Source organism: Anas acuta, chromosome 2 (genome assembly GCF_963932015.1).
Source record: "Anas acuta chromosome 2, bAnaAcu1.1, whole genome shotgun sequence".
Taxonomy (NCBI): domain Eukaryota; kingdom Metazoa; phylum Chordata; class Aves; order Anseriformes; family Anatidae; genus Anas; species Anas acuta.
Window position 1 is genome coordinate 104,672,623 of NC_088980.1, and position 18,290 is coordinate 104,690,912.

At 43.9% G+C, this 18,290-nt stretch overlaps 2 long non-coding RNA genes across 11 annotated transcripts in view; both read left to right on the forward strand.

The window, feature by feature from the left end:
• Positions 1-18,290, forward strand: part of LOC137850926 (uncharacterized) — a 24,181-nt gene continuing 5,891 nt past the window's right edge. Inside the window, exons 1-8 of one of the 10 annotated variants that reach the window (XR_011092898.1) lie at positions 1-1,220; positions 1,328-3,393; positions 4,176-4,269; positions 4,779-4,938; positions 5,855-5,972; positions 6,084-7,094; positions 16,429-16,601; positions 17,562-17,751. This is a non-coding gene — a long non-coding RNA (uncharacterized lncRNA). Of the gene's footprint in view, positions 1,221-1,327; positions 4,270-4,778; positions 4,939-5,854; positions 5,973-6,083; positions 7,095-16,428; positions 16,602-17,561; positions 17,752-18,290 lie in introns of all 10 variants that reach the window. The other 9 variants (XR_011092900.1, XR_011092905.1, XR_011092897.1 and 6 more) reach the window with 9 other exon arrangements.
• Positions 12,712-14,428, forward strand: LOC137850929 (uncharacterized). Its single transcript, XR_011092909.1, has 2 exons — positions 12,712-13,264; positions 13,369-14,428. It is a non-coding gene; the product is annotated as an uncharacterized lncRNA (long non-coding RNA).

Genomic DNA, 18,290 nt, shown 5'->3' on the forward strand with positions numbered 1-18,290 from the left:
GGCGCCCGGTCTGGGAGGGAGCCCGAGGGCAAAGGGAATGGGGCAAGGGAGGGAGCGGGGAAGGCTCGTAACGCTGCAGGTGGGCTGTGTAGGGATGGGGCGGCTTTGGGAAGGGTCGTGAGGGGCAGCTGAGGTGCCTCGGTGTGCTCAGCCCCGAGCAGGGCAGGCTGAGGGAACGCCTCATGGCGGCCTGCAGCTCCCTCACGAGGGGAGCGGAGGGGCAGGCGCTGAGCTCTGCTCTCTGGGGACAGCGACAGGACCCGAGGGAACGGCGTGGAGCTGGGACAGGGGAGGGTCAGGCTGGGGGTTAGGGAAAGGGTCTGCACCCAGAGGGTGCTCAAGCAATGGGACAGGCTGCCCAGGGCAGTGGTCAGGGCACCAAACCTGGTGGAGTTCAAGAAGCGCTTGGACAACGCTCTCAGACATCCAGGGTTTGATTTTTGGCTGGTCCTGCATGGAGCCAGGAGTTGGACTCAGTGATCCTTGTGGGTCCCTTCCAGGAGAGGATATTTTATAATGTCGTGATTCTGGGCTGGGGCATGGTGAGGCTTTTCCAGCCAGATGGCTGTGTGCGGGAGAGAGGGCAGGAACTGAGGGCAGAAACTTAAGAAGGTTAAAACTTGCCCAAACTGATCCATTTGTGTGTGAGGGCATGAGGGACTGAGCCAGAAAGAAGGCATGGACTGTCCTGAAGGGAAAATAGACCTCATTGGGGTGTCACAGCATGTGGGGTGCTCAGACAGAAAAGGTGGCTCCATGGCTGGGGAGGGCAGAAGGTGGCACCAGCAGGACACGTAAGTTCCCCCAGGAGAGGTGGCAGTGGCCTGCCAGGGCTGTGGGCACAATTTGTTATCAAAGGGGCCACCTCGTGTCTTGTTTTGGGATTAGGTAGACATTGAGCTAGCACAAGTGTGGTAAAGAAGAAGCTGGAAAGGCTTAGTGAGCTGGGAGGGTGCTGGAGATGGGATAAAGAAGGACACTGTGAGCATATTTGTGTTGGAGGTTAAACTGAACGGGTTCAAGGCACGGCAGACAGATGAGGGAGTCTGAGTGCGTTGGAGGGGATGGATAGAGAAGGTTCTGGAACATTTCAAGCTCTAAGTGGAGCCAGAGGCTGTCTGCAGAAAAGTGGCTTTGGATCCTCAGCGTGCATGAAGATGAAGGTCAGATTTAGCAGGAGCGTGGGAAGGAGGCTAGAATTGCAGCAGGGCGTTTTACGGGTAAATATCCATTGAACTGCAGAAAAATGATTTTGCCTTTTCTTCCCTTTACCTTTGATTAAGTTACCATATGAACCATCTCCTTTTTTTCCTTTTTCCCTTTTCAGATGGTGTATCCCTGAGCCTTTTTCTTCTCTCAGGACCACAGGTATTACAGGCTTATCTCACGCAGTATCCTACCTTTCTATCTCAAGAGCTAAGAAAAAAAAAAGTGACAAAAAGAAGTGGTAGTATCATTTTTCTTTGACAGGAACCTGCTGCTGTGTGATGTTGAGAGGCAGAAGATGTTCAGTACTTTTCTCACATCCTTTTCTTTTGTATTTACTGGTAAAAAAGACTAAGTTCCAGCATCCTTGCGCGTGTTCTCATTACCACAAATAATGAGACTTTTCATCAAAAAGTGATAGAGAAAAAACTGTTCTTACTTCTTGGAGAAAATAGAGATAGCACAGAGGTGGTGTGGCACTGCAGTACTCCTGCTTCGTCCAGGAACAGGGAACAAGGGTCTGTCTAATAGCTAATGTAGATGGTTTCAAATATTCAACAGAATTAGCCCTTTTCTTAATCAATCCCACTCTTTCTGATAGGTTTTCTTTATTGGTTCTGTTCCGTTTTACCTTGATGTGAGCAATGCATTCTTTATGCCTTGCTAATTTGCAGTGCATTTCATCAATGGGAATCAATTAGGATTGTAATAACGCATGCGTGTATCTGTGTAGGTACAGTAGAGACCAAAGGTTGGGGCATATTATTATCCAGTTTTCATAGCAAACTTGACAGGGAAGAATCTTTACATGTAACATATATAGAAAATATCTACAATGCTGTCTTGTATGCCCCTATATGAGTACATATTTCTGGTTGCGTGCTTTTTTCCTACCAACTTCTTTGGCTACTGCCATAAACCCTACAACCCTCTTACATATACTGTCATGCCACAGCTGTTCTCAAAAGCAAGGTACCTGCTAAATAAAGCTTGTTGGCTACTTTGATTCTGAGGGGAACTATGGCAAGTCACATGAAAACTACAAATCAGTTGGTTTTGATGGGACTATTCACATACTTGAACTGCTTAGAGCTGGGCTTCAGCTGTGGGTTTTCCGAAGATGCACCTCCATTAGCCTATTTGGTGTCTATGTATTTACAATTTGCTAATAATATGACCCTCAACAGTAGGTAAAAATTAGGCAAAGTGGAGCTGAAAAGAGTCTGCCAAGTCAGATCAAGGTCTGTGGGCAAGTCCTAAACCTTTGCCACTTTGCCTGTTCTAAGCAGTACACTTAATTTTCTGGAAACTTGGAAGCTGATAGTTGTAAAAGAGTTTAGGCTGCTGTTCTAATACGTCCGCTTGTATATGTGGACTATTCTGTTGATACAGTGCAAAATATACAGGAATGAAGCAATATCAGTGTCAGCCCTGTGAGATAATATTGCCATGTATCCCTGAGCAGATTTAGACAGTGACATTATTATTGCTTTAAGAAGTACGTGAGAGATTTGAAAGCATAGCAATGTGCCTGTAAAATGCCTGTTATAGCATCTGATCATTCTAACCTGGATGGCTTAGTTACGACGAAATCAATCCCGGTTATTGCAGGCTAGATTTTCCCTGACCTTTGAGCTTCATTTTACTTAGGGAATGTATGAGAATTGTTCTGATAGTTTTAATGCAATAACTCTTTTCTTATTTGGACTTATTTTTGTTTTGCCTTTTTTTTTTTGGAAAGGAAGAAACATTCATTATATGTTTCCTTCTAACTTTCTATTTTGACTATCAACATTTACAGCTCGTAGGGTGGTTTCATCTGTGCCATCTGTGTGCCATATTGCACATCAGATGGCAGGATAAAATCTGTAGCAAGAACATTTTGGGACATAAAAGTCTTTCAGGGTTTGAAGCCATGATACTCACGGCACAAACGTGTGGAGCCGCTCATGTAACTGAAACAGAAGACACAGAATGCCAAAGCAGCTGCAGAGTGAAAGAAAGGGGAGACCACACAGTTTGGGCAGCACACAGGCCACGAGAACAAAAGAACGTTTGAGGGAAGAAGAAAGTGCGACTTCGGGCAGCGAGAAACCGGAGTCAATCATCAGGAATTACTGACAGCAGACATGCACTCACGCGGCGATTAGGGGCTCGCTTTGGGAAGCCGTGTCAGTTAACACCGAGGTAAAGAGGCAGCATCAGAAAGGTACCTGGTTTAACAGCACCATTTTCTGATCCCTGGCTAGGCAGCGTTGTCGTTCATGTGTTGGGTTTTAGCCGTGCTCATAGCCACCAGGCAAGGCACCATCAGCTGTCATATCTCCTGTTATAAAGGACTGCCTTTATAAGAAACTTAATGTGGCATTATGATTTGTGCAAGGATTGACGAGCCCCCGGTTGAACCACAGAGGTTGATAGGTATCCTTCAGTCTCAAGCCCTCACAATGGGTTTCATTGTCCCCCGCCTTTACGTATCTCTTCACTTTCTTCACAATTTCCAATTTAAAGAGCAAATAAAAAAGGAATAAGACCCCTTTGGGTACAGCATGCTAAATACTATAGCTAGTAGGAGCTGCCAGGTACCCCTTTCCTAGCCATGAGTGCAAACTTCTCAACAATTTCAACCTTTTTTTTTGTTTGTTTTTAATAGCAAAGATTGATCTTAGATCATTCTGGACCAGAGCTTGTATTTACATTTGTCTTGCCTGTTATGTAAAAGTATTCACTGATAACTCGGTATATCCAACCTCAAAATTTAGGTTTCAGGTAATTAAAAAAAATACAAATAGCAATGAAAGAGAACCCTCTGCTTTAACTTCTTGTTATTCACAAACTATCAATTTTATACATATTTTTTTTTCCTTGAAACATTATTAAGAAGGTTTTATTTGATCCAACCTACCAAACTGTTGTCATTAAATTCTACCTGAACAAAGTGTCTGAATTGCACTAACCCTCTCTTGCAGTTGCGAAGAGCTGATGGCAAACTTAGCTTTGTCTTCCTTTGTTGGGGCTAAAGCAAATCCCACCACCCTGATGGGTAATTCTGATATGAGCCTTGTGAGTAACTTTCATCTTTCTGCGTGAATCACAATGGTCTTTTATGATTTGTTATACCTTTCTCCCTTTGTTATTGCCGTGAATTATTCTTTCCCTAGTTGTAATAATGTAAAGGGTCTCTTTAAAGTCGAGGCATCGATGAAATGAGCACTACCCAAATATTTGTGGGCTATTCCCTAGAGAGCATTTATTCCAAATGGAAAAAACAGATGTACAGGATGAAACAGAAGCAGGGATGGAGATGGGAAGCTGGAGTATGTAAAACTGAATGTTTTTAATGCAAACACTCTGAGGGCAGAGCTAGGAGCAGAATTCAGGTCTCCTAATGCTCAGGTTGCCCAAAGCCCCGTCCAGCATGGTCTTGAACACCTCCAGGGATGGGGCTTTCCTGGTGGTTTAGCTTTCTATAAACTTTCTATAAAATCCTTTCTATAAAACTTTATAAAATACTTGGTATTTGGAGCTTTCTACAAAATACTTGGTATTGCAGTGACAGCTCTTGTTTACAGGCTGACAACCGTACCCCATCTAACATGCAAGGCCCAGCGGGATGCCATTTCCTTTGCTAAGAAGCACGCCCTGAACAGCAGACTGTGCCAGTAAGAGGCAAAAGGCACCAAAGCTCTGCTTTGAACAGGAGGAACTTCTGGCATCTGCACGAGAGAGTCTGTAAGAAATCTTCTCTTTATAATTCTCTATGTAATTTGTCGTATTTAATTTTGTATCAGGCAAGGCTGTGTAAAAGTACTACCCCTTTCTAAAACTTTCAGAGCTACTGTGAAAAAATAAGTTCTGTATTAAGGAGAACTAGGTAAGGTAGAATTTATCTTAGCTGAGATTCATCTTAGCTGAGCCTTTTCAGAGTTGTTTTTTATTCTTGTATAATTTTTTTATTTTAAAACCATTTTCAAAATCCACTAATCTTTCAGTGGAATCCTCTTTAGTAACTAAGCTGTGCGTTATTCTAGAATGTAGCTGACTGAAAGGTGTCATACAGTGTGAATTTGTTTTTTATGATTGAGCCTGTTTTACATACTCCCTAGAATTAGCAAAGTCCATTTTGACCTCTGTCAATGGGAAGATAAGTTCTAATTTTTACTACACAACAAAGCGTTATTGATACATCGTTGTTTTTGAAAAGGAAAATGAAAAGCATGTTAACTGCTTGCTTTAAATGATTCAGGAAGAGTTTTCTGCTTGTAGTTGGATTTGTGTAGTTTGACTAAATGTAAAGAATTTCCACGTGTCATACAAATGGAACACTGCCTTCTGTTTAAATATTTTCAAAATGCAAAACTGAATGAAAACCAACCTCCATAAAATGGAAAAGCATGCCTGCAACTGACTGTGCAATAAAACATTCAGCTGTGCTCTGGCTCATTCATCATCTCCTGGTTGTTTTCTAAGACACAGTTTAGATCCGGTACTCCTAAATTACTTCTCCATTGCCAAACACGCAATTTAGTCAATAATTTTACAGTCTAGAGTGAAATAATCCTTTTAAATAGGGCTTACTTACAGAGGAGGTAGTCCTGCCTAACTTAAGCCATCTAAAAGTTAATCTCTTATCTACCTTTATTTACAGACGGTGAAAATATCTGGTCAGTGCTGGCTTCATCCCATTCTAAACTGAACACCTTCAGAAGGCAACCTCTCTCCCCTGAATCTCCCCTCATCGACTTTGAAGGAGCTTAGAAACCTAGGTGAGACTGCGCACCGATACGGTCCCTCTCCTTGTACTGCCACCCCTCCTCGCTTACTACAGGGATATAAAACAGTTCCCCCTGTTGTTCCCTGTTTGACTTGCACAAAAGAAGCACTCGGGCTTTCTACAGAGATCTGTCCCCCGGCTCGTTAGTCGCAGATGGGAAAAAGGACAAGTGGCACTTTCATATCAGCAATTAAATTCAAACCTCCCAAAGGCTTCTTTTGTTTTCTCTTTTGCTTTCGTAGCACTGGCATGATTTGATGAGTGAAGTTCAATGGTAATTTATTTATTTTTTTAATTTGCAATGCTTCCTGCAGTTGTTATCAGCAAGTGTGGTGAATCCCATCAAAGTAAATATATCAGTGCTGGCTAATGTTTCTTGTGATATTTTGATATTTATTATGCACCTAGCTGTAGAATGACAGTGAACATGAAGACATGGAAATTGGGCGCTTATGGGTAAGAAACAGAAATCCCACAATTACAGATTTCCTGGCATTAGTGTCATGTTTGTAATGCAAGGCATTTTTAGAATTTTAAAAATTGCTTTACATTTTTTTCGCTGCGTACAGTCTGCAGAGGTTTATCTGTCTAGGGTATCGAACCTTCCTCTCGGTTTGTTACTCTTTTGCTTTGTTGCCAGAAGGTCACAGATGTGTTTGAGCTTTCTGGGGTTTTAGAAATGGGAAATATTTTTAAAGTGAGTTGGATAAGACAGCATGAGCCCTCAGTGTGCTTGGTTTTGTCACTACTGCCTTCACCCAGACAAAATTCCTGCTTAAAGCAGCTTACGGTAAATTCCCTGTGTAGCTGCCAGAACTAACAGTCACTCCCCTCCTGGTTTTCCTACCAGGTCCACACACATCACGGTAGACCAGACTTCATCCGAATTAAATGCCAAGCTGCTAAGTGAAGTTAGTGCAGCATTCACCGTGTCCTCACAGGCTGAGGTGCTGTCAGCAGCAGCTCTCTCTCTTCGCCTTGCGGAGGCAAATCTCTGAGCTTACTGAGCTACCTACTCTCATATTTATAAATTCCCCGACTTCCCCAGAAGGGTTTACACGTGCGTGAAAGCAGACGTGTCTTGGCTGGGTTCTCTCCAAGTACTGAAAGCCAGGTAGGTGTGTGCTGCAGGGTGAGACGTGCCAGCTGGCTTTTCCACAGCCAGTTTCCCCCAGAAGCTCTAGAAACATGTCTGAGAGCCACCACACCTCTTGTGGGGATCTCCCAGGGTCCTCGCCTTGAGCTGTCTTAACCTGCACTCTGCAGCTGTGCAGGCACACAGGGTTTTAGCTGCTCCTCTTCCAGCCAGCTCTCATTTCTCAAAGAAAAAAAAAAAAGTACAAAGTTAATTCTGCGGCATCCACGTGCCCACAAAGCTCCCTGCAGGAGTAAATTTGTATGCGAGTTACAAGGTATTAATTATACAGCACTTAATACTTAGTACAATATTAATACTTTAGTCTTCTGAATATTCCTCTTTGCATGTCATTTTCCTGGGAGATTAATTTTTTTCAATGCATGGTAAAACTTTTGCTTTTAATACTGAGTTACATTTATTTGGGAATCGGGCAAGTTGGCTGGTTTGTAAAGATTAGTATAATTTGCCATCTTTCACTATATTTATGATTATATTTATGTTTATATTACACAGTGTGTTAATATTATAATAATATTATTTATATTACACAGTGCTACCAAACGTGCAGTGGGTTATGGTTGTGAGCAAGCTACTGTACAGCTTTCACATTCCCTTGAGCCTCCTGTTGGCATCAGCGAAACAGAATCAGAGGAGGGTCCCCAGGTGCATTTTGCAAGCAGTCAGAGATGGGATTCAGCCTCAGGTTTGTCAGCAGGGAGGGCTCTGCCTGGGAACCTCCAACAGCCAGCAAATAACCCTCAAAGTAACCCTCACTGCCAGCTCTGGCAGTGTGGGATCCTCATGACTGCAATGTGAGGTTTCAGGTCACTTCTTATTTACATATTGGGTTGTGGGTTTCTTTTATTGTTCTTTTTTAACCAGGTTTCTTGGTACCTCCTGCTGGTTAGTCAGAGAGGACTGTTACTGCCATTGGGAGGGAAGGAAACCTGTCTGTTGGCACTGCTGGGTTAGAAAGACTTCTGAAAGCAGCTGCTGTCCAGTCAGCTGACATGACGAAAATCCCTATGGCTACAAAAACTGGAATCATTAATGCTGTGGATTACTTTTAACATAAAGTTCTAATTAATTAAGAATTATGTTGTCAGTTAATCTCTATTCTTTTTTTTTTTTGTGTGTGTGTGTGTGTGTTTAAGGCAGTCCATGTCCCAGCAGCTCCAGAGAAAGGGTAAGTCCAGGCTATGCAAAATGAATCCCTCTGGGTTTTCTAGTTTGTTTACAAGAGCTTTTGTTCATCCAAAGTAACAAAAAGCCAGCTAAGTCTCTTCCTGTCATAACCGTCTCATACTGTCCTAAGTCTCTTAGTGTCATAATGCTTAGCAATCTGTGAGCTGGAAATAAAATATTAGACCATATAAACAAAACTTCTGCTTCCAGAGCAGTGCTGTTTTCAGATCTGTAATCCCACTTGTATGTATATCTCCCTCCTTTGCTGTTTTATTTTTTTTTCCTTAGCCCTTTAAGAAGGATTTTTCCATTTTTTCTTCTAAGAAAATTCAGTTTTATTTAACATTTTGTACTTGAAAATCAGAAGAGACCTCTTGGTTTTTGGCACCCCAAAATAAAAATCGGGCATACTGCTGTCTGGTTTGGTAGGAACCTCAAAAAAGCAGTAATGCTTTTTCTGAAGTGCTGATGGTGCTTTGTAGTTGGTAACTCCAGCTAACGTGGAAACTTGTAGTGTTGCCAGACAGCCATAGTCCTGCTGCTTGGGTCCTCTCTACATCTGCTGTCATCAGAACCAGGAACTTGCACGTTATCCAAAGGGAAACTTGAAAAGCACAAGGCTCAGAAGTATTAATTTCCAAATAAAGTTGAGGATGAGGGGAATATCACATCTTATGTGAGTGGAAGGTTTCAGGAAGGAAATCCTGTTGACAGTGGGAGTTGAAAGCAGATACTCTAAGCAGCATACAAAATCCTTCAAGAGATGCTACTAGGGAGGGGACCAGAAATTCCTAAAATCAGTTTTTCCATGTGTAGATGGACGTGAAATGGAGAAGGGCAAACACAGTGATCATTACTGGTCGAAAGAGAGTCTGGTCTGGCTTCATTAAACACCCCAGTCAACTACCTGGTCTTCTCCCTGCCAGCTGATGGGAGGAACGGTGTTTCCACTTACACCTTATCTGGTTTCGCTGGAGCAGAGCTGCTGAGCAACCAGTCAGACCAAGAGCGTGCACAAGAATAAATGCCACCTTGCTACACTGGGCTTGTCCTTCATCACATCACGGTCAAGTGTGCTTCCTTCTACTGTGAGCACCAGTTGACAGTCGCCTGTCGGGGAATAAGACGGGGAGTTCCAGCAGGATGCCAGGGAAGGAAGATCTGCAAGCACTGGCTGCCCAGAGGGACCGAGGGATCATCCTTGGGCACGGGGACAGCTTGGCACCAGGCTGAGATGGGGCTGGAGCAGGTGCTCTCCAGAGATCCCTTTTTTCTACCATCAGGAAGCAACCATGTGGTGGCTCAGTAAAGAGGTTGGGACATTTCTATGTGCTTTCAGCTTCCCAATAATTTTGTCTCTGCTGCTGTAGCTAACATGTAAAAAAAAAATAAATAAGATAATCATATGGCGGTGAGGTGTGACGATGTGGATGGCTTGCGTACACATAAACACACATGCACAGACACACACAAGCATTGGCACTAGCTGCTCGGTGGGAAAGCAGTCCAGCAGCTAAACACAAGGATGGAGGGAAGGGTGCTTGAGGTTGAAGAAACCCTTAGAAAAAGAACGACTTCTTATTCTTGCCAGATTTTGTTTCCAAGGTGCTTGTACTGAGGCCCTGTAGCAAACTGGGCAAGAGCTCTGAATGGATGGAAGGTAATATAACCAGCACCCAGAGCTGGTTGCACAACTCGGTTCCACTCTCACCCCTTTCTGTCTGCACCTCCTTTCCAAGAAGCGCCAGAGGGAGGAAATAAATGCTCTCTCCTGGATGGGGGAAACTCCACAGTCTTTTACTCTGGTACTTTCAGAAGTCCAGTAAAATAAATCATCTGACATTTATCCTGGACCTCAGAAACGTTTAAAGTTTTACCTGTTCAGGATAACTGTGCTAGGGGCATGGTTTCCATCCCAGGGGAAAGATGTGCAAACCTTGACCTCAAGTGTACTTGCTTCCAGCTATGAGAAAAATTCAGGTTCATTGAATAGTTCCAGGAAAGTAATCCTTGATAATTCTCAGAAATACTTACCTCTTTCAGATAGATAAAAAAAAAAAACAAAAAAAAAAAAAAAACAAAAAAAAAAACCACCTCTGTTCTCAAAAATTTTATCATGCTGGTCCCTATTTTACGCTGCTTTCTTGCCCGTAAGTGAAATCCCTGGGGCATCAGGAGCTCCATCTCGTGTGCTCTGGGTTTCAGACAGCAAGAAGAAACCACCCTTTCCCTCTGCTCCTGTATCATCCCTGACCTAAGCCCAGGAGAACTAGGCCCAGTATTTCAGCATAACAGCAAGATCAGTACCAAATCCTGAACCACTGTAAATGCTTTAGCCCAACTGTGCATCTAAAGATTTCATTACCCTTTTTATGTCTGCTTTGCAGCGGGAGTTTCTGCTCAGCTCTTGTGCCCCTCTTTTCTGAGTCCTTTTCAGAGCCTGGGCTTCAAAGTCCAGTTTCCCATCTTACTCCTGTGGCCTTCATTCACTATTCCTAGATTTAGAGCCTGATGTTTACCTGTAATAAAGTATTACCTTCCATGCTTGCTTTCTGTTTACCATCTGATTACATAAGTGACCTATTTTCATTTTAGTTCCTCTGGTCTTTGTGTCTGTGGCAATATTATAATTTCATGTTTTCTCTGCTATCACAGATCAAAATGGATGATGGCCAAGAAACAAGTCCTGTGGAGCTCCCCTCGTTAACACCCCTCTGAACAATGGTTCCTTGTTTAGTATTCAGACTAAACAGTGAGTTAACCAGTTTCTGAACCATCCAGTATGTTAATCTGCTAGAGTTTATTGATCAAGAATTGTGCAAAATGAAAGCTGTGTGCTTTATACTTGATTATTACATAAACAAAACTGTCTTTATGAATTAAGTTTACTCTTCTCCAAGAGATACCAGGTTAGCTCAGCAAAATCTACTTTCTGTAAATCCATGTGAGTTGGCTTCTACTTCCTTTTATTTTGGTATTTATTAGCACAGACACTTTGGCCAGCATTTTTGTCAGGTTATGGACATCTGTTGGGCCAATACCCAGAATAATAACAAGCCTGATGGAAATGCATAGCCTGAAACATAGCCTGGTTTCTTCTGTAAACCTTTTAAAACATTATTCCACTATATCCTTTTTTCTCAGCCCCTGGAGATCCCCTGGACTTCCAGTTCTTCTAAAAGTGAGTTTTAGTGACTCAAAGTGATCTTCTGTCAGCTCTTTGAAACTTTGGGGATGCTAATGGTATACATTTTCCAATTTTAGGATGCCTGATAGCAGCAGCTGTTGTTTTTTGAGGCACTTACCCTTTCATCAGCAGGGGTGACACCTCTTGCTTTTTTCCTCAAATGCAGCACAGAGATATTTATAGAAATTCCTAAAACAAGTCCATTGCCAGCCTTTGTCCATTTTAAGATTTATGCCATGTTTGTAGATGCAGAAATCCCATGCAACCATGCAATCAAAAGTGAGATCAGAACAATCTCCTTGAAATGTCTCCTACCTAGCGTAGAGCTGTGTTTGCAGATTGAAGCTTCTCACCTATCTGAATCACTGTTGATGTTTCTACTGTTTCTATAAAGGAACTAATGCAGTATTAAAGTCACTTCTGTTCCAATAATTTTAGAACTGCATTCCACTTAAACTGTTGTTACCTGTACTTCTACTGTTCTTCATCTCTGCAGTGCCCTTGGGCTTCTTTCAGCAACTTTCTGTGGGTCTAAAGCCTTCTAGTTGCTGCCATCCAGCCAACCCTTCTGTACATTGTATGCACTCCTCTCTTTTCTATAGAACCTTTTACTTACTCTCCAAGGAGTTTGATATCTGACCAGTACGTCCTTAGTGTTGGAGATGTATTAAAATGCTCTAAAATATGTGGTATCAGCCACATTTTGCCATGTATGGGCTTTCTTACAACTAAGTTTGAAGTTTTCTGCTATGTAAGCAGAAGGCCAACAGCATCCTGGCTTGCATAAGAAGCAGTGTGGCCAGCAGGACTAGGGAGGTGATCGTCCCCCTGTACTCGGCTCTGGTGAGGCCGCACCTCGAGTACTGTGTTCAGTTTTGGGCCCCTTGCTACAAGAAGGACATCGAGGTGCTTGAGCGGGTCCGGAGAAGGGCGACAAAGCTGGTGAGGGGCCTGGAGAACAAGTCCTACGAGGAGCGGCTGAGGGAGCTGGGCTTGTTCAGCCTGGAGAAGAGGAGGCTCAGGGGCGACCTTATCGCTCTCTACAGGTACCTTAAAGGAGGCTGTAGAGAGGTGGGGGTTGGCCTGTTCTCCCACGTGCCTGGTGACAGGACGAGGGGGAATGGGCTAAAGTTGTGCCAGGGGAGTTTTAGGTTGGATGTTAGGAAGAACTTCTTTACCGAAAGGGTTGTGAGGCACTGGAACGGGCTGCCCAGGGAGGTGGTGGAGTCACCATCCCTGGAAGTCTTTAAAAGACGTTTAGATGTAGAGCTTAGGGATATGGTTTAGTGGGGACTGTTAGCGTTAGGTCAGAGGTTGGACTCGATGATCTTGAGGTCTCTTCCAACCTAGAAATTCTGTGATTCTGTGAAATCAACCTTTAAGGAACTTTCTGCCTCAAACGCTTTCTCTCACTCTGCTTTCTCCCTCAGCCCTGCAGGGCCCGCTCCCCGCCATGCCCGGCGTGGCGGCAGTGCCGCCCAGCGGTGCGCGCCCGCCGCTCCCCGCTCCCGGCCCCGCGGCTGCGGGCCCTGAGGGCCGAGGGAGGCCCGGGGGGAGCGGAGGGACCCGTCCGGGGCTCGGTGCCGGCTCCCGGGCTCCCTCCGTCCTCGGCCGAGGCCCCTGGCACCCCTCTCAGTCGTGCAGCCCTGTCCTGGGGCACTGCTGTAAGGCTGGGAGCAGGACGCTGCCTGCCTGCCAGCGCCGGGCTGCTGCTGCTTGGCGGAGCTCGCAGGAGCTGGCGACCTGCCCGGAGCACCAGCATGCCCCACGGAAGGTAAAACAAACAAACAAACAGAGAAATGTAAGCAGAAATGAGCCCTCAGACAGGCTTCCTTACTTGGCTCTGAAGATTAATTATTATTTATTTTCGTCTCGAAGGAGGGCAGAAAAGGTGCTGCCTGCCTACCCTTGCTCCCTGTGGCCGCATCTTCTGTGCCAGTCCAGTCACTGCCCTTGAATTGCCCTTTTTGCTTCTGAGAAGACATCGTTTTGGGCTCAAAGGTAAGTCCTGGACACTCTGCCCTCAAATTGCTGATACACCCTCTGTGGATCTAGCCAGCCTCCTCATGAAGGAGCGAGGATGGAGCGCGGCTGATGCAGCAAGGAGGCTGAAAGCAAAGCTGCACGGTGAGACACCTGAGGTGAAGCAAGGAAGGGCTGCAGCACACAGATGGAAGAGGCTCTGGCTTGAATCTCCCACCGAAGGATACCAGGGACAGTGACCTAGAGATGGAAACGTGAAGTTGGGAAGTGTCTGATGGAAGAACCGTGAATGCTTCTTGGGGAGATCCAACAATAGTCAAGCACCAACAGTATCAGAACAAGCCCCAAAGCACCTGTACAAAGTTAACATCATTTCAAACATATTTCAGATAAAATCCTGAGTTTTTACCAAAGCGTTTTACAGTATGGGACTGCAGACTTCTGATCTGATGCTACAAGTCTTAAAGCCAAATCTCCTGTGTCCCCAGACTGCAGCTACTTAAAATATCTTTTTTTTTTTTTTTTTTTTCTTTGCATATTTCTCAACTGAGTGGTGGTGTGGCGCCATTCAGATTACACCATTCAAAATAGCCATGGCCTGAGGTGATCAGATTTTAGGAAAAGTGTTTAACATAGGATCTATGAACAGAGCTGGAATGTGACAAACAGTTTTATTGAGCTAATTCATTGCACCAGTTAGGGTCATTCACAAACGTAATTATGGAATAATATTTAAGCTGGTTTTTTTTAGACCCAAAATTCCGTGATGAAAATTTAGAAATATTTAAAAAGTTAAAAGAAGAAACAAGGATGAAGACATTAGTTTTGTTTCCCTTTAGCGGGAGAGATTTATCATCAACAGATACAAAATGAACAATTAACCTTTATGTTGCACATTTCAACCACAGATTTTAAAGTACGTTATAAAAGGGGTCAAGTATCACTGGCATAAAAACTGAATTAAAACCAGCGGAATTGCTCGCTGCAGCTCTGCCAAGGACATAAAAGCAGCATTAAATGCTGTTAACTGTCTTGACTCTTAATTCTCTGCATCTCATGGACTACACTGACTCTCACTGCTGTAAACTGGGTAATCTGTGCTGAGATGTGAAGGTGAAAAAATGCTCCCTATGAACTTTGGACCCTAGCGAGGTTCAAAACACATGACCACATAAATCAAAAGGCACTGCATAAATCAAACACGCTGTTCTTTTCTAAAAATTTTCTTTAGCATTATTATACTGTGTAATAAAATTATGTTTGACTTAGCCTTGAAAAAGTGTTCTTTAGAATAGTTTATAAACTGCAGACACTGTTTCTAAAGCCAAAGAACAGATTTTTTGCTCACGGGGTTCTGCACGACCAACTCATGAAAATCTCAGGAGTAATGGACGTGGCTTCCTTTGGTTTTGTCTGCATTAACGTGAGGATCTACCATAAGCTGTAGCTACAGCACATTTGTTGCACTCATGATCCTTCCAGACCAACAAGGATTTTTTTCTTCATTCCTTACACTTGTGTTTTCCCTAGAAACAATGCATGCTCACGGCTGTGTACACTGAAATACCATTAAATATTTGTATGATTTAGTAAGGCAACACGTTTGCTGACCACTAAGGAATAGGAAAACTTTCATAAAGCACTGCTGGACTCTTTGGATGGCCTGAAACTGGAGGTTCCTTGTGCCTGGTCTATCCGCTGAACTCACGCTGATACTACACCACAAAGAAGCTCATTCCTCAAGAAGGCCTTTCCACCACCACTGCAGTATATCCAAGTAATTTCTATTCCATAATTAATGAGACAAAAATGCTCTAGCTATAGAATACTGCAGCATTTCATAATACGTCACCCAAATAGCAGATTTCTGCCACGCCGAGTTGGCCCAGCTGGAAGATATTTACGCCTCAGGCCTTGGTCTCAGGTCAGCTGTTGATACTAACAAATACTTTGAAGGTAGGGGAAGGAGTGCCTTGTTGTTGTAATTGCTGTCCTTTGGCTGAAATGCTCAAACGAAGTGCATTTTCTTCTGCTGAGAGCTGTTTATCTCAGCGTACATGTAGATACAAACAAATAGAAGATGGCTGGTGTTTTCAAAGCCCAAGAGTCGGTCCCGGCTTCCCAGCATGGTTCTCAGGCTGCAGAGGCCAGGCTCTGCCAGCTCTAAGCTATCATTACTTCACCAACTTGGAAGCCACTTGGGATTTGTTTGTTTTTCTGTGCTATTCCCATGCTTGAAAAGTTTTGAAAGAATTAATCTGCCCTATGACTTCATAGAATCACAGAATGGTTTGGGTTGGAAGGGACCTCAGAGATCACCCAGTTCCAGCCCCCTGCCATGGGCAGGGACTCCTCCCACCAGACCAGGTTGCCCAAAGCCCCATCCAGCCTGGCCTTGAGCACCTCCAGGGATGGGGCTCCTCTGGGCAGCTTGTGCCAGCGCCTCACCGCCCTCTGGGTGAAGAATTTCCTCCTAATGTCTAATACAATCTAACTTGTCAGGGGGATGGCCAATGACTTTTGGATAAATGGGAGCTGAGTCCCTGCTGAAATCAGCAAACCTGAGCTGCAGCTGACATGTCAAGTGAGAACAGAGTTGTACTCTGAGATACTTTATCTGTGGGATGAGCAATGCCCAGAGGTGAGACCCCTGGCTGGGAGTCCATCCTTCAGCTGAACACATCCCAATGGCAAGGCTGTCCTGCCTACTTATTTCTGGTTTGTTTGTTTGTTTGTTTTTGATGTTTTTGGGCTACTTGAAGTATGGGCATAAAGCATATGAGGTAAAATCACCTAACACGCTAGCTCATAAAACATCTGTTAGCTGTCTAACACAAAACAAGCATGAAACAAGGATCCATTCTGTTCGAGCAAGACATTTGAGGGTATCATGCTGCTGAAAGGTGACTTTTTTCCCTTTAAAACTGAGGAGTTTCATCTTTTACATTTCTACAGGAAGGCTTCAAAGTCCTCAGCACTGAAGGGAATGTCAGAACAAGCTTGCACACGGTGTGGCTCGCAGCCTCCTGCTGCTGAAAGGCATGCGTGGCTCCTATCAGCCTCCCGTTGACACCAGCTACCCAGTGACATTTGTCACCTGGCAAAATCTGGTCCTGTGCTAACGATAGGTACTGTGCAAATACACAGCTGAACGCCTCACGGTGTTTCTTACATGCCACTGAGACCACTACTGCTATATTTTATTTCATTTTCCTCCGTATTTCAAGAAAAGACTTGCTTTAATTAATATTTTTTTTATATTTATTTTATATTTACATTTTATTTCACATTTGTATTTTGAGTTTTAATCTATAAGCAGTCTCTTTTCAACAATAATAACACGAAGAAATGTTTTCCTGGGGAAGAACAAAGAGTTAATTTTGTACTGGTTGGCCCCAAGTGACCCCTTGTTCCCACTGCCTTTGAAATTACTGGAGTTTGCTTAGCCTGAAAAATTACAGCTATAGGAAAACTTACATTTCAGTGTGCTATTTTAAAAAGGAACAGCAGAATTTTAAAAATAGCATCACCATTTTTTTTTTCCCCTGACTGTGGCGTCTCCAGCCCAAGCATGTTGATGCAATTTCCAAAGCACTAAGAAATGTCTTAGGTCACATTTAAGTCAGGTCAGCCAAATCCAGGATCAGTGAAAAAATGAGTTGTTCGTCTGTTCTGGAATGGGATCTTTCTTCCCATCATTCTTAGTTATAAAGATATCTTTTGTGTGGTTGAGGCTAAATTTAAGCCCAGGCTGCGTGTATTTGTGTACTATCTATGCGTGTTTTATGCATCAGCAGAGCACTCCATTCCTGGTAGGCTGCACACACAATTAGGGCTTTATGATCTTTGAAGTCGGTTGATACAAAGATTTATGTATTTGCAGCAATAAAAAGCCTGTGAAGTCATGGGGATAGATGTTTTGTAGACCTACGGGCCGATTCTCCTTTGAGTGGGGTTGGTTTAGCTCCACTGGCTTCAGTGGCATCCATCCTCACACCATCCGAGCGCCAGAAGAGCAGAAGAAGGAAACCCAGCGCTCGGTGCGTGCCCGGGGAGGTCTGCTCCTAGAGAGCTCGCTTTTCTTTCAGACCACCGGGGAAAACACCGAGAGAGAGAGCAGGCTCCACGGCAGAAACCAAACCTTGCAGCACGCTTCTTCCACTGAGCAGCTCCTCGGGCTGGCACCGCAGAGGGGCCGCTTCACTGGGGGGCTCCTGCCCACGATGCTCCCCTGGGCGAGGCAAATCCATAGCCCCATGGATGAAACTGAAAGAAACGGTAAGGCGAAACACGCTCCTTTAATACGTGCACTGCTAGTTTGTAAAGAAAAAAAAAAAGGTTTTATGGGCGGTTTCTTTCCTTTCCAAAGCATTTGGCTACTGCGGGAGGCTTGAAAAGTAAAATGAGTTGAGCCTCAGCAGATCTATAGGAGCAGTTAAGTAGCAAAGGAAAGTCCATGTGTAGCTGTTTCCTGGTGTTATAATGTTTTGATAACAATGGTACACAAAGGCTTGTTTTGTTTAGCGTGCGCCATGTTGCTGCACTTCAGACAAAGTCTCAATTCACTCAGTTGAAGACAAAGTCTCGATTCTTTCGGCTTGAGGCAAAAACCCGGGATGAACGTTTAACAAAAGCTTGGATCTGAAACGTCCCAAACTGCAGGAGTAAGGAATCAGATTAGTATCAAATTCTACTTCCAGCTATGATGAAAATAAGGAATAGACAAACACACAATTTCTAATTGGAAGGACAAATGTAGGAAAAGATGTTTCCCCTCAACATTCCCTAGCTAAGCCTCAAATCCTGAAGCTGAAAAT